The sequence below is a fragment of the Rhipicephalus sanguineus genome, unplaced genomic scaffold (assembly GCF_013339695.2).
Source record: "Rhipicephalus sanguineus isolate Rsan-2018 unplaced genomic scaffold, BIME_Rsan_1.4 Seq940, whole genome shotgun sequence".
NCBI classification, from domain to species: domain Eukaryota; kingdom Metazoa; phylum Arthropoda; class Arachnida; order Ixodida; family Ixodidae; genus Rhipicephalus; species Rhipicephalus sanguineus.
Window position 1 is genome coordinate 1 of NW_023616340.1, and position 15,227 is coordinate 15,227.

Genomic DNA, 15,227 nt, shown 5'->3' on the forward strand with positions numbered 1-15,227 from the left:
GAAAGCTATCTTTGCGTACTTATTTAAAACTGCCAATGGTGATTCCATTGGCGGATTCGGAATGGCCGCGAACTCCACGCCGGGCACTCCACTCGCGGAGAGCATCCGAGGAAATCTGCCAATGGAACACAAGCGCCCTCGCCAGAGCAAACGGTAGGGGGCGCTAGCGTACATCTACTTCGCAAGCGACAGCATTCCTCGCGGGTCGCGCAGTTTTCGCCTTCACGGGCGCGAGCGGAGAATGGGCGAGCCGGAGAGCGTATTCATCGCACACGCTCTCTCACGCGCGGGGAGCTTGCGACTGCCGGTCGAATCCGCCGCTTTTCGCGGAGTAGAGAAGGGCTCCGTGGAGTGAATCTGGCACGGAGCTGCTCCAGATCTGCAATGAAACATACAGGGAGCACTCTCAATTGCCAAATGGAACAGACTTGCTCCGGTGAGCCAGGAAAACTGCTACCGAAGTGCTCCGAATCTGCCAATGGAATCACCATAATATCATGGTCAGGCAAAGACGAGCCTCGCATCCCGAAGAAACCTGCCTGGCATCACATTCTGACCTGCATTTCCCCGACCTCCAGGACACCAAAATGTCTGTTTGAAAGCTTTCAATATAACTACTGTTCACGAGAGCGGTTTTAAACTTGGTCTCATGCTTACCTCGGCCGTTCTCGACGGTGGGGCTGGACACTGAGCATTCGGAAACTCCGCCCGCTTCGCAGAAGCACATGAGAATCCCTCAAGTTGCCCAAGCGCGCGGTGACACGTAGCAAGAAAGACACCATAATACGGTATTCGCGACAAATGCGAACTGTTGTAGCACCGCATAAAGCAAAGAGCGCCGACACGAAACATCGCTGTGGTTGAGCGAGCACCGAGCAAAGAACACAAACTGAGTCGACCCCCCGAATCCACCCAAATCTAGAAACTTCCAGGCTGTATCGCCGCATCGTCTCGCCGGCTTCTTACAACGTCACAACCCTCCCGCCGTACGTATTGGCGTTGTCTGATCTTGACAGCAAGGAGACACGAAAGCCTACGCATCACACACTGCCGGCGTGTACCCGGATGTTTCGCACTGCTCAGCGAGCGGTTCCCAATTTAATTCCAAACATGCCTGAAGCGTGCTGCGGGGGCGGGACAGAGATGCAGATACGAGGTGATATTCCGTGACTGTCGAGTCATAGCATAGTAAATTTTCTTGTCATTGCTACTGTCATAAGGACGCTTGTAAAAGCGGTGCCTCTTGCTGAAGGGGGGCGAGCGTTGCAGTAGCGGCCACGGAGTCGAGGACAACGTGAACAAAACCTGCGCACTCACGTCCCTCGGGTTCTTTTTGTACACTTGTGGCGATGAACGTGGCGAGACACTCGCATTTCGGGCGTCACCGCCAATTTAGAGCGGTTTTGCGTCAGGTCGGAATAATAGCAGAGCTCCCTCTTACTCAAAAAAAAATTTTGCTTAGGGCTCAGCCGGACACAAATTCACAAGATGTAGACTCAGTGTGGCTCACTCGTACTCAAACTCAGGAAAACTTTTTCTCGGGCAGGCTTACTTGGACTGAGAATTACCGAGATTATTCTGTTACGGTGAGAGATGTTTATTTTACAAGGCGGGATGATGGATGATCGCGGAAGGCTTAGCCCAGAATCCACTCCACTTCTTCCTTCTTCTCTTTGACCCTTCGTCGAAAGTCCAGTATCAATTCCCCCGCTGCAGACGATGCCCACCGGACGAGTCAATTAGTGTCGCGCGTGATATGGCTTCAAACGGGCGACATGCACGACGTCAGTTCTTCTGGAGCGACGGCCGGTTGTGTGAGCCGTGAGACGACGTACGTAACGTCGCTAAGGCGCGACAAACGACGAACGGACCTGTGTAGCGGGCCAGAAACTTTTGATACAAGCCGCGCTTGCGGTATGGAGTCCACAGCCACACCATATCTCCTTCCTGTACGAGTCATGTCGATGTCGCTTATCCTAGCGGGCCTTTGAACGGTCTTGGGATGCGAAAGTCCGGAGACGTGCGATGCGCCTTGCCTCCTCGGCGTGACAGAGTGTCTCTGCAAGAGGTGGGTTTTCCTGATCCGAAAACGGAGAATGGTGTCAAGAGTAGTGCGTGGCGGGCGGATGTAGAGAAGGTAAAACGGGCTAAAGCCGGTGGTCTCATGCAGCGCAGTGTTGTAAGCTAAGTCATAAAAGGTAAAATAGCGTCCCAGGTCTTGTGCTTGGAGTCAACATACATAACAAGCATGTTAACGAGCGTCCTGTTGACGCGCTCAGTCAGTCCGTTGGTCTGAGGATGATACGAAGTGGCGTGACGAAACTGGGAAGCAGACCGGCGGAGGAGCTCTTCTACGACGTCGGCTACGAACTGACGCCACGGTCACTGATAATCGCGCGAGGCGACCCATGCCGGAGGATGATGTAGCGTAGCATGAAGTCCGAAACGTGATCGGCCGTTTCGGCAGAGATGGCTGCGGTTTCAGCATAACGAGTGAGGTGGTCAACACAGATTAAATCCAGCGGTTCCCAGTGATCGATCGCGGAAAAGGGCCCATCAAGTCAATACCGACGACCTCAAAGGGGCAACACGGAGGCGGTATGGGATGGAGAAGTCCCGGCGGTGCACTAGTTGGACGTTTGTATCGTTGGCAATGCTCACAACTCGCGACGTATTTAGCTGTATCTTGACGCATGCGTGGCCAGTAAAAACGTTCCACTGTGCGGCGATAGGTCCTGGCAAATCCCATATGTCCGGATGTTGGGTAGTCGTGCATAGCTTGCAGCACGTTGGGTCGCAAAGCCTTTGGACAACGAAAAGTAGGTGGGCCCCCTGTGGAGCAAAATTTCGCTTGTAAAGAATGTCATCCCGTATAACGAAAGGGGACTGATGCGGCTTATTGGCGGCAGATGAGAAAAGGAGCCAGACTATGGTCTTTGCGTTGTTCATCATGGAAGGTGGCCAAATTTGGAAACGGTGAGTCAAGAGCTGCCAGACAATCGTCAAATTGTCGGCGTCACATTCAGTCGTGGGAAGGGGAAGTCGCGACAGGCAGTCATCGTCCGCGTGACGGCGGTCACTTTTGAAGCACACATCAAAGTCGTATTCTTGCAATATAAACCTAAGCTCACTCGGACTTAAACTCATGCGTAGGTTTCAGTCCGAGTGAGCCTGAGTTGGTCGATTCATGCCGACCTGTGCCTGTCGCACCCGCTTGCTCCTGCCTGCGGCGTGTATCTTTGGCGAGCGTAATATGACTTTAATATAACTAATAACTTTGCAGAGAGCAAAGTGATTTTTAGCTTTGACAAGAAATCTCTATTTCCTCACAGCGGGTAGCGCAAGGATATTTCGCTCACATGTTCCCGATAGCTTTCATGGACGTCGGCTATCTGTATTTCTCTTCTTTTGTATATCACAGTGCAGCACCGCAATGATGTGACTTGTACGGGCTCGTAGAGCTGGCGATCGGCGTTACGTGTTAGCTTAGAAAGTTTTTCTATGTTCAAAGAGTGTCCTATGTCCTCTCTGATGAAAGTCGGCCTGATGGTAGCTAAGGTTGGATAATTAATGGCAAGTATCGGCTGCATTTCTAAATGAATGTTAGTGTTGGCTACTGCTAGTGACCAGCAGTTGTCTCGCCACCACAACCGCTGGTCATTAAGAGTAACAGCGTGGATTTCAACAGAAGGCAAGTGCGCGAGGGGTAAGCAGAGTTAGGTGAGCAGTCAGGTAGGAGTTTGCGGGGACAACGCGGCCGCAGCAATTACAGGACCGGGTTAATCGGAGGAGCATGGGAAAGGCCTTCGCCCTATAGTGGGCGTAGTCAGGCTGATGATGATGGTGACTGTTGGTGAAATTTGGCTATGCGTTCATTGATTTTATCCAATACTAAAGTTACCTGACAAATTGCCTTTCTTGTGCGTACCGTACTGCAGCATCACGTACGCTATGACTACGTACCTGCTGGTGGTTCTCGTGATCGGCGTCCCCCGGGAGCTTGGAAACCCGTTCTTGGCTGACACGAGCGTCACCTGGCCCCTCATCAGGGCTCACTTGCCCTGGGATATGATCATCATGCGAGTGGGAGGCGTGGAGCTCGAGCACCTGTCTCGGGCACGTCATCTCGTTCTATAGCTTCCTTTGCTGCTGTTTCTTGTATGTGAGGAACAGCAGTAATAAGGGGACATATGGGGGCAGCACACACCAAGGGGAACTTTCTTTTATTCATTCACTAATGCGGGCAATTGTCCTCTCGAAATGGAGCGTTTGCACGACTAAGCGGTTAGAATAAAAATTAGGAACCCTTCCCCGATCGGGTAAGTCTGGCGTGTGCGTGCCTGGCCTACTGTTTTTCTTTATTTCTATCGCATTGCGCAGTGCTACCTCCTAATCTTATCCTTCCTCCATGCCGCCAATCGGACCTTCACCTGCGTGCTTAGCAGCGCAACACTTCTGTTGCTACAGGCAACAACGATGGTCATGCGTGAAACTATTAAATAAAACAATGAAGGCAACAATGAAATGTGGCAACATGAAATGACAAGTGACCTCGATGACCTACGAGGGCCACGTTTGTGTACGCCCGCATTCCTGTACACTTGCCGACGCCGGATTTTTCGTGACCTATGCCACCGCAACCGCCACCAAAATCTGTGACTCAGAGAGGCTTTGCTTAAGAGTAAACTATTAAGCATAGTAGCTCTGAAGTCTCCTTCTGTGAGAGAGTTGCACGCGTGTATTTAGAACAATTATTAGCGATGTAGGGTATTACGCGCACCCTACTATGGGACAGCAATAAACTGTCCCGGGAGAAAACTTGCCGAACAAAGGAAGTTGAATGCAGCTGTCTCAATTCACAGAACTACAAATTTAGCCAAATTAGTTTGTACTGAACAGCGTCTTACATTCAGCCATGCTTACATAACCAATGTATTCCGTGCCTTATTGGTCAAAGACCGAGATATTTCCTTTACCGATGTCTGGAGGGAGCGCCGAGCGTAAATTTTTATTGCAATTTCGCGATATAACAAATACTTCACACTAGCCTAGACGCATGTACCGGAAGAGTATACATCTTGTGATGAAACGCAAACACAGCATAGCGTATTTAACGCTGTGCCTTGCAAGATCATGTTTAATGCAACCCTCGGTTACGCAAACGACAGGATCTAGCAGCAACTGTACAGAGTCATAGAACGTCGCGCTTTTCTTCTACTACTTGGTTAATCAGGTCAACTATTCTTACATGCAGCAACTATATGGTCCCATAGTTCACGTATAAGTCTTCCATTACGACATCCTACGGCAAGAAATGAGAGTGCAGCATTTCAACGCTCAATCTAATTCGTGAAGGAAGCGATCAGCCGAGTGATACGACTGCAGTTGTGTTGATATTGTTGCGTATGCTACGTTTACGCTGTTTTTCTTTTTACCCGTGACCACTCTTACCAGATTTTATTGTTCGGCATAAGCGCTTATAGTGTGTCATGTTTACTTGATTAAAGGACCTTGTCAAATCGGTCTCACGCGTAGCGTGAATATTGCTGTATCTCATTGAAAGCACGTGGTCACCAACACTTACTGAAGCAAGTACATCAATACATATGTAGACAGCCTATAAACTTGACCCCTGAGTTCCGAATAGACCACTCTGCTATTGGTTTGGTCTTTATGCTTTGCGCATGGCTTGTTTTCTTGGCACAAGTTTCTACCAATAAATAGCTTGGTTCTTAATCGACTACTGCGGTCTTGTCGCACTACTAAGTACAAAATATAGGTAAGTTGTAGTTCACCAGAGCTAGACGATTCCTGTTCAAGTCAGGATATTAAACATCAATAAACTACAACTCTCCTATAGAGGTGAGCAGGTCTAAAGAGGCAGCACAAGCGGATGCGCGACCGGCCACTTGTCTGGGCTGAAATAATGCGACTAGCTTTTTGCAAAGTATATTGTTCACTCAACACGCGTCAAACTATACCGGTGTTACAAAATGCTCTTTCGATTACGTTCGCTCCAGACTAGGCTCAGTCGCAAAGGGATAGGCCCGTAACCCACCCATTAGCGAAGTAGCGCAGCGATGTATTTCAAACATTCTGCGACATGGTTACAGAAAAACAACCTCGCATCTTTCATTATTGGGGCTGCTGTCTGTATTATGAGCACAGGCGTAGGCAGGGTTCTCCACTAAAAGGAGCAAGTTTCGCCACAACGCAACCCCCTCCCCCACCCTCCTCCCAGCTGTGCGCATGGTAATGTTTGTGAGCACGAACCGTCATGTTCCTTACTTTCTCGCGCGATGTCCTAACGGTGTCATTGAATTTTTGCATATGACTTCCTCCGTGCAGATGTCTGGCGTGTCGGCGTGGATCTTCGACAGGTCATGATGAGTAATATACGATTGATGTCACCCTTCTGGTGCCAGCTGGTGCTCCTGGCCACCACTGCTGTACTTGCCGAGCTGGACACGTCCTTTGGTTTCGGCAGCAGCGTCGTGCCCGGCCTGCTCCAGTTGGTAAGCGCGCATGATATGCATGGACGCGGTGCACACAGACTAGCTCCGCACCTTTGTATGCAGCGGATTTAAACAGAGGTAAACTGGCTCGGCAAATCGTACCCAGTAGTTTCCGAAAACGTACTCGTAGTTCCTCAGAAAAGGGGAGACCCACAATGGTCTTCAAGCTTCTCGGAATTTGTTGCTCAACACAGGCGCACATCATATTACCCCAACACGTCATACGGCAAGTAACACGAAACTTAGACTCGTTTTCCTAAACGGAAAGAATTAGATTTTCATTATAGCGCGAAACGCGACGCCCTTAATCCTCGGTGGTTTTAATGACGTCGACTCCGCAAGCATAGCGTGTCATCCTGTGTTGCGGTGTGTAGGTGAGCGACAATGACACCTCGTACACGCGTAAACTACGTTCAACCTACTAAGGCAGAACAGGGAAGATCAACTTGAAGCGAAAAAATCCTTACAACACATGGTATCGTTGGAGCCAACCTTTCGACGGGCGGTCTGTATTCTTTAAGGCCGACGCTAGCGAGTGTATGCATATGCTTCGAACCGTTTCCCCCAACCCAAAAAGAAGAGGCTGGGGAGAGCAAAGGCGACAACAGTGGAGGGGGGAGGGGGGCTAGAAAGAAGGAATAGGCCGGAAGCTTGTCGAAACGTTTGCTCTAGCGACACCTCGTGCTCCAAGGAATTTTCAGCGTTCAACTTAATATTAACACATGGAGAATCCCGCCTGAAAAAAAATGGCAAAGCTTGCATTAAGTCGCGCAAGCCTTCAACAGCGAAGCTCGACGATTCTGACGTCTGTGGAGTTCTGGGCGGCGGCTTGCCCGGAACCCCTACAGACGAGGCCGAGCCACCAAGGGACATGTCTTCAGTCGTCCAAGCCTCGCTGCGACTGCCGGTCAGCGGCCGCTGAGCGGCAGTCGGCAGTAAACTACGATGTAGCCGTGGAGCCGTGAATCCGAGGTATTCTTTGAGGTGCAGGCTGGTCAAGAGGAACGTCGGCAGGTGGTGGTGGAGCATAATGGTGCTCTCGAAAGAGTGGCTCCGCAATTTGCCGAGCAAAGCCGGCAAGCTCCTCGAGGGAAGAAAAGGAGCGGCCAAACAGGTACGCACGGTAGCGATGGTGGCATCGCCGCAAAACGTGGGAAGCCTTCACGGTTTCAGGGGCACGGGGATCAGCACGGCAAAACAGCTCCTGCATTGCCCAAAATTATGCACTGAGGGCCTTGTCTGGATGCTGCGTTCGGGCGTCGAGCTCGCAGCGCAGCAAACACGGAAGTCAAAGTCCACAGGTAAGAATCCACTCGAACAGCTGCCACGAAATGGTCCCAGGACAGGATGGCCGGCTGGAGGCGCAGCCACTGCGCTGCTGTACCTCACAGGGCAACAGGCAGGACCCGCTTGAGCACATCGAGCTCCGAGATGCCGCAAACGATCCAGAAAGTGGAAAGGTCATCTTTAAAATTGACGACCGATTTCCTCGCGTCTTGGCCAGTAAGCGTTGGAACGTCCAGCGGCGTCATCTGGGCCACGGGCTGCGTGCGCGCGTGGCCTCCGCGCGTGGCAGCAGTCGTCAAAGGCGCGAGAAAAGGCGCGATCTGGTCCAAAGACGACGAGGCCATCTCAACAAGTTGCGGTCGCTCATCACCGGATCGCCTCGGTGCCCATAACCGCCGGGTCGGGGTCCTCCTTGTTGGCGGGATATGTTGAGTTCTGCGCTGCGGATGGCCACCTTATAGACGAGGCCGAGACACCAACGGACACGTCTTTACTCGTCCAAGCATCGGCTGCGACTTCCGGTCAGCGGCCGCTGAACGCCAGCTGTGAGCGTTCCCGTGTCCATCGTCTCTTCTTCTACTGTTGGCACGCTCGCAGTCACCGCTCCCATAAGTCTAATACGGTTGCTTCTAGGTTGTTGCTAGCTTTAGCTGGGTGATGCTAGGTTGTTTCGAGGTTGCTGCTCAGCGCAGAGAGGTTCGAGTCAAACCTCAGACAGTCACAGAGACGACACGGATGTCCAAACTCTAGAGACAGAAACTTGTGCGGAAATCGAGCGTTCGCACCTCTCATTGATCTACGGGCACGTCGTCGTCCACGTAGGAATTCCATCGCGTCGGGTTCTTCTCGCAGCAGCCGTTGCCTTTCCCGTTCCCTAGTACTCGCTGTACGTACCGCTGAAGCTCTCCCTACCAGGGGCGTTGCCGGGGGGGGGGGGGAGGGGAGTTGGGGGGATTGAACCTCCCCGAATTTTTTTGATTTTGCATATGCATATATACACGCACACCACAAACGTACGCACGACCAGACAAAAAAATTGCTGTTGCTGAACCCCCCCCCCACCCCGAAAAAATTTCTCGCTACGCTTCTGCTCCGTACACAAGCTTCAGCAAAGCTGAAACTTGCGGCCACGGTGTTTATCCCTGGGTTAATCCGGACGGTTTCTTAAAGCTTTTCTCAATTACTGGTTGCGTCTCTCTAGAAGTTTTATTTCGTGTTTGCCGCCCGTTTGTTGCCCTCTTCGTTTGTAGTGGACCATTGGTGAGCAGTTGGATTTGACCAATTTTTGTGGCATAGCCGTTCACGATGATGATAGCTTTTTGTACACATTTGTACACACCAAAGTTTTTACGGCCGTCTTAAGCAGCTTCGCTGTTAAAAAAAACACGCGTTACCTTCGATACTGTACGCGTGTGCCCAACGGGCGTCCTATTTTGTTCATTCTGTTTGTAACCAGGCGGAACGCTGCACCAGCACGAGCTGTACTTGGCGCTGCCAGTGGTGATGCAGTCGTCGTATGTACTGCTCATTCCTACACCAGGGTCGCGCTCATCTTCATCCACCAGTACACCGATATCGAATACACCGAGTTGGTGAGTGGAGCATTCGACAGAAAAAAATGTCAGCCCGCTTGACTTACTTATGTTTTCTTGCTATTTAAATGTACTTCCCAGCTTCGTAAAGGCATTGCGTAAGGAGGAAGAGTACAATGAAAGATTAAAACATATACGATCAATACAAAACATTTTGAAACAATAAGTAAATACAGAGGAATGAAAACGAGAAAAAAATTCGATGTTTAAGACATGCGCTAATACGTCGTAATATTGTGTTATATACTTGAAAGCGAGCGGATAGCAAAAAATATACGATTTAAACATGACAGCTCACGAAACAACAAAATTTAACACAGTAAAACACAAATAGAATTACAGAGCGAGCGGGAGAAAATTAGGCTGTTACTAAACAGGAAACCAAAATATCTGAAGGATGCACATGCTTCAGAAAACCTGCACGTGAGATACCAGCTCGAGCATGTTGGTGATCCATTAGTACAATACAGTAACCACATCACGTTTATGGACAAGGGGGGGGGGAGGGAATGGGTATCCGGAAGCTCCTGTACTTATGCCACATTTTAATAAAAAGTGCAATTCTGCATTCATAAAATGCAACGCTTCAGCCAGATTCCGATTCTGTGTCTTATTCACACTACTTTACGCAATCGATTTTCGTCAAGTCTTTCTGAAAAGAAAGTGCATTTCATAACGTAGCATTCCTTGTTCTGCACGCTTGATTTTCTAATGGGGAACAAAAAGAAACGTTATTTATAACGTATAGTTTCGTGCTGTCAAGCAAGTACCCCTACTTACCTTGCAATGATATTGAGTGACGTTATGTTAAACTTTCACTCTCCCTTAAACCAAAAGAACTGTTAGTACAATATGCCACATCTCTTACTCTTTCGCAGCTTGGGCTGTCGGTATTTGTCAAGGTGGTGTCGAGCATCTGCCTCATTTTCTTCAGCAATATCATCAACCTGAGTCTACCGGCCAGGACCGACCTCACGACAGTCGCTGATGTCGCTAATGCGACTGCACCATGAACTTCTACTTTCGCTTCTTTGTTCTTTTGCTTTTCCAAGCCATCGCGCTCCCTCCCATTCTAATCGTGCTATAATTTTAATCTCACCCGCTCATTCTGCCTGCCCCTAATCGTGTGCATCCCGACTCCTCAATTGGTTAGCCCGCAATAACTTTAACAATGCGCTTCATCTTGCCAATAGCTAAGTGCGGTGTTATCACGTAGTGTTTATAACGCGAATGTTTTTTAATCGTTCATGAACGCATTACATATTGCTGTAGTATCGCGTAGCTCCGTTCTTTTCCAAATATTAATATACAAAATGATATCTCCCGGACAACAATGTTGGAATAGAAGAAACATGTGATGGCTGTGCACATCGTCTCGCTGAAGTTTATCAGTCAGGGTGGCCTCGTGAATATTCGTTTTATTGTTTTTTTTTTTAGTGGCTAGTGCTTTGAACCTTGTTTCGCTCCTTTCGTAGTATATTACCATGCTCATTCACGCCGTTGTAGGATGAACAATTTCTATGCTGCTCCGAGAAGACATCGACAGCCGGCGGTGATCTTCAACGGCAAACTCTTGCTTCAGCGCACATTGTTGCTAGATAATTCTACGCTACCCGATTCAACACTGTCAGAGAATGTAGACTGAATATAAGGAATGCATTTGCCCTCGGTGGTGCACTGGCAATCTGTGTGTTAGAACACTGATCGCTATTCTATGGCGTAACTTTGTGTTTTTGATATGTTGGCAGGAAACCCTGTTGTGTGCATTTGACAGTAGGGGATAGAACTTGTACAGCTCTCTCGCGTGTGATAATTGATACTTGTCCTGGATTTCTTATTTGCTTCCGAAGTAATTACTTGACAACCATTATATTAGCTCGACAACTTTAGCTTTTCTTCCTGTATTTATTTTCCAAAAGATAACTTACGAAAGTGAAGAAACGTAACGCCGTTTCTACGTTAGAAAAAGCGCAAAACTAAGGCTTATGTTCCCAGAATAAACTATTTCTAGTAAAATTTAAAGTTTTCCTCTAAAAAAACGTTGGAGTGCTGCAAAAGCGAGGTATGTATACTTCACCATTTTTCAAGAGCTTCTGATGATTTAAATTTTCTGCTGACAATTGTTTGTAACAAGTTTTTTGAACGAGCTCGAAAGTTCATTACGCGACTTTTATCACTGCGCTGCTTGCAATCTGCCATTTCTTCTGTGTTTCCTGCTCAAACTTCAGTGGATGTGTTTGCAGTATCATTCTCTAGTTTACATTATCTTCCTCTTTTTTCTTGAGCCCATTATGTAGTCAACTTTTGCCAGGAAATATATGAGTACTTTAAACTATAGGCCGTTACATAAATTACAGGTGTCTCCTAAATGAGAGCTAAGCCTTTCCGCAATTGGGAATTCACGCATGGGACGCTTTGAGCAAGTAAGCTAATTTCGGCTGCGACAGCGACAGACAACGGAGTGACGCTAGCAAAACTACTTTTCGACATCACGCGAATATTTATCACAGATAAATAAAGAGAAGAAAAACGACAAGAGAAAGGAGAGGAGGGAAAAAAGGGAAAACGGAAGAGAAGCAAAGAAGGCTGCCCAGCTCCGCACAACCTTCAGGCTTGATCGAGGGACTTGCATTGACCACGGCTTCTCAAATTCAGGTTGGATCCCTACAAGAACCCTTGGCTTTACATTTCTCCTATCATAAGGCGGCATAATGAAAGGAAACGCCGCCCACATCTCAACACCATATACGCAGTGTGAATAATAAACAACTTTGTACATGCTGTACACACGTGTGGTCACGTCTTTGCATGATAGAGTGGCGCAATGTACGGAGCATTCACGGTTAATCCCCCGGAGCTTTGACAATCGTCATCATTTACTTGGTGGATATGCTGTGTTTTTTTAGTGTTTACGTTTTAGAGTTCATCCGAAGCGACTCTTTGCACAAACCGCCGCTGTCGAGTCTTGAGCTTTTGGTCCTGGTGATGAGTCTACTAGGCCGTCTTGAAAAACAGTGCTGCTTAAAAACCAGATGGGTAGAGAACACACGAAAAGACGTGTGTTTTACTCTTCCGTGTCTTTGAGCCGCATTGTTTTTCTTCAAGATGTAGTTGTACCAACGAGCTCGCATTCACACCCTTCTAAATCGGTGTACTTGCTCTAAAGAATTTCGGCCCGAGCTCCCGGCTCGAATTCCGGACGAGGACTGATTCATTTAAGCTCCGACGCTTGCCTTGTGAGAAATGCGAACAGGTTTCCTTTGTATCTTTGTGCTAACAGAGGTGAATCTCCCCTTTTACTATATTGACAAAACCCAAGCAAGGTCGGCTGACTCAGTAGGCTAAGAAGAGGTGACTTTTCGAAAGGGAGGGGCAAGGTGAAATAGAACAAGCTACAGAACGAGCAGTCCGCAACGTATTTTCTCCATACAACCACTATCAGCATCGAGCAAGAATGTCGCGTGCGCATCCTCGGTGCCGCCGTATTTGCTCAAAGGCTTCTGCACATGTCGGCCATATTGCACCATTGTTGCGTACGTGCCATTGTTGCTACAATAACCCTTGCCACTACTTGAATGACACAGCACGGGCACTGTTGGTGCAGTTACTTGTAAATCCTGCGGCATGGAAAGAGCGACGTATCATTCGAAAACAACGACGTAAATTTTATTAAACACTCGCAACTTCACACTCATACTGGCGCGCTTAACTATATTAACTGGCAGTACTTTGTTGTTCATAATCTGTATCAAAAGGTACCATATCACGCTATAGGCAGCCATCGTTTCGGGCACACAGTGCTGAAGTGGCCGTGATTATACTGTTGCGGTTTGGCAGTGCTTCTGAAGTCATTGCATCGTTGCAGCATGCAGTATAGGCTGTTGATGTGCTTGAAACTCTTATTCACAAAGGTCTACACGTTCCTACACAGTGAATCACTAAATCACTTGTAACTGCAAGAGCCGGCACAGAGGATTTTCCGATTAGCATATGACAAACACAGAATGTGGCACTTCCTCTTATACTTGATTATGTTGAATCAACTGCTGTTGAAGTGGACAAGTACTTCAATGCACAATTTAGCGTTGACTACGATACATAATTAGCATGTCAGAAATTGTGAAATGACTACAATCACCGAGGCCGAAAATTCCAAAAAGAAGACAAATAACTGTCAGATAATTTGGCGCTTAATGTGCATGATGCAGTGGAGGAACGCTAAGGTTCGAAGAGTCAAAACAGCAGCTGGAAACATCGCTCCTACTCAAATAGGACAGCAAACACAACAAACGGACAAGATGCCTGAACACTGAAACTTCCTGCAGTTGCGCCACTTGCGCATTTCTTTTTTTTTTTGTTTATACTTATCGTAGCTAGTGTCAAAGTGCATGCTTCAGTTCACACTATAGACTGGCGCGAACTTAGCCCCTTTGTTGGTATCCGCGTAACTAGCATAACTCACACGCAGTGGCGTCATGCATTCGACGTGTAGGCTGAAAGAAAGCGCCACCTACAGCGCTGAAAAGACAAAGGCACGCCAAAGAACTAAGCCCTTTGTTGAATGGCAAAATTTAGGGTTTCTTCAAAACTCGATATAAGGGAACCTACAGATAAATCTACAGATGAACCTACAGTAGATAACAAAGTCACCTATTAACACCCGACTCCGCAACATCTTCGAAGGACTCTAACGCATAACTCTGAATAGTATGCTAACTGCTGTACGAAACGCGTCAGCAAAAAAAAAGAAAACAAAGAACAACACGAGTGCGTGAAGACTCATTGTATAGTCGTACTTAATGAAATAGCATACAATTATGTCAGTGTCTCACGTCCCAGTGAGGCGAGCCACCCTCAATTGCAGTAAAGCTTGATCGACATGAAATAACTCAGAATCCATAAACTGCGCAAGATGCAGGACGGGGACTACTGCGGTGGAGAAATTCGCCGGCAGCTACACCGGCGGCAGCTACGCCACCACAATCGACATTGAAATTGACCTTGATCGAGTTACCTAAGTGCACAGAGAATTTACTGTCATTTTTGTGAGTTTTTCGATGGCTCATTTTCCGAATATAGCCAAAACCGAACAGCAAACCAAGACAGGCACGTACTACGTCAAACCGTTTAAATAAGCAAATAAAAAAGTCAATGCAATAACTGCCCCGTCGATGTCGGGGCACCTGCACGCAAACCAAAATTTAAACAAGTCGGGCAGTCAATGTCATGCCAATAAAAAAATACAAACATCACATCAATCGTCAATAAAACTTGTAACTTGATTCATGGCTGCGCTAAAAACACGGACAACATAAGAGGCGTACACACGACGGGCGCAAACTACCAACTTTATTACTGAACGCCAAAGTAAACCTATATATGCACGAATCTCATCACGTGCTCTCTTTTACGCCCCTTCGTGACAGATTAGCAACACATCCCCCTGGGGCTATCTTTGAAGCATGATCATGATATGGTCAAACATTTGCAACCAAGTTACAATAATGCACAAACTGGCCCAAATGAAAGCATTACTGCGTCAATAAAACAACGAGGCGGTTCTGAAATAGGTCCTGTACAGAGCTAAAGATCTCAGATACGAACTCTATATAGTAGCCATATAAACTGTGAAAAAGTTTACCAAGGCATATGTTGATAAACTGCAAAACGTGCTCTAAGTGGGCTTTCGCATTTATTATCTTTACGTGTTTAATGTTGGGCAGTCGTTCTTGTGGCGCTTCAGGCAGCACTGCAGCTAGGTACAATTTACGCAGATCGTTGTTCTTACAATCACAACGTTTCTTTTATCGCACGCAGAACATTCGCCTTACAG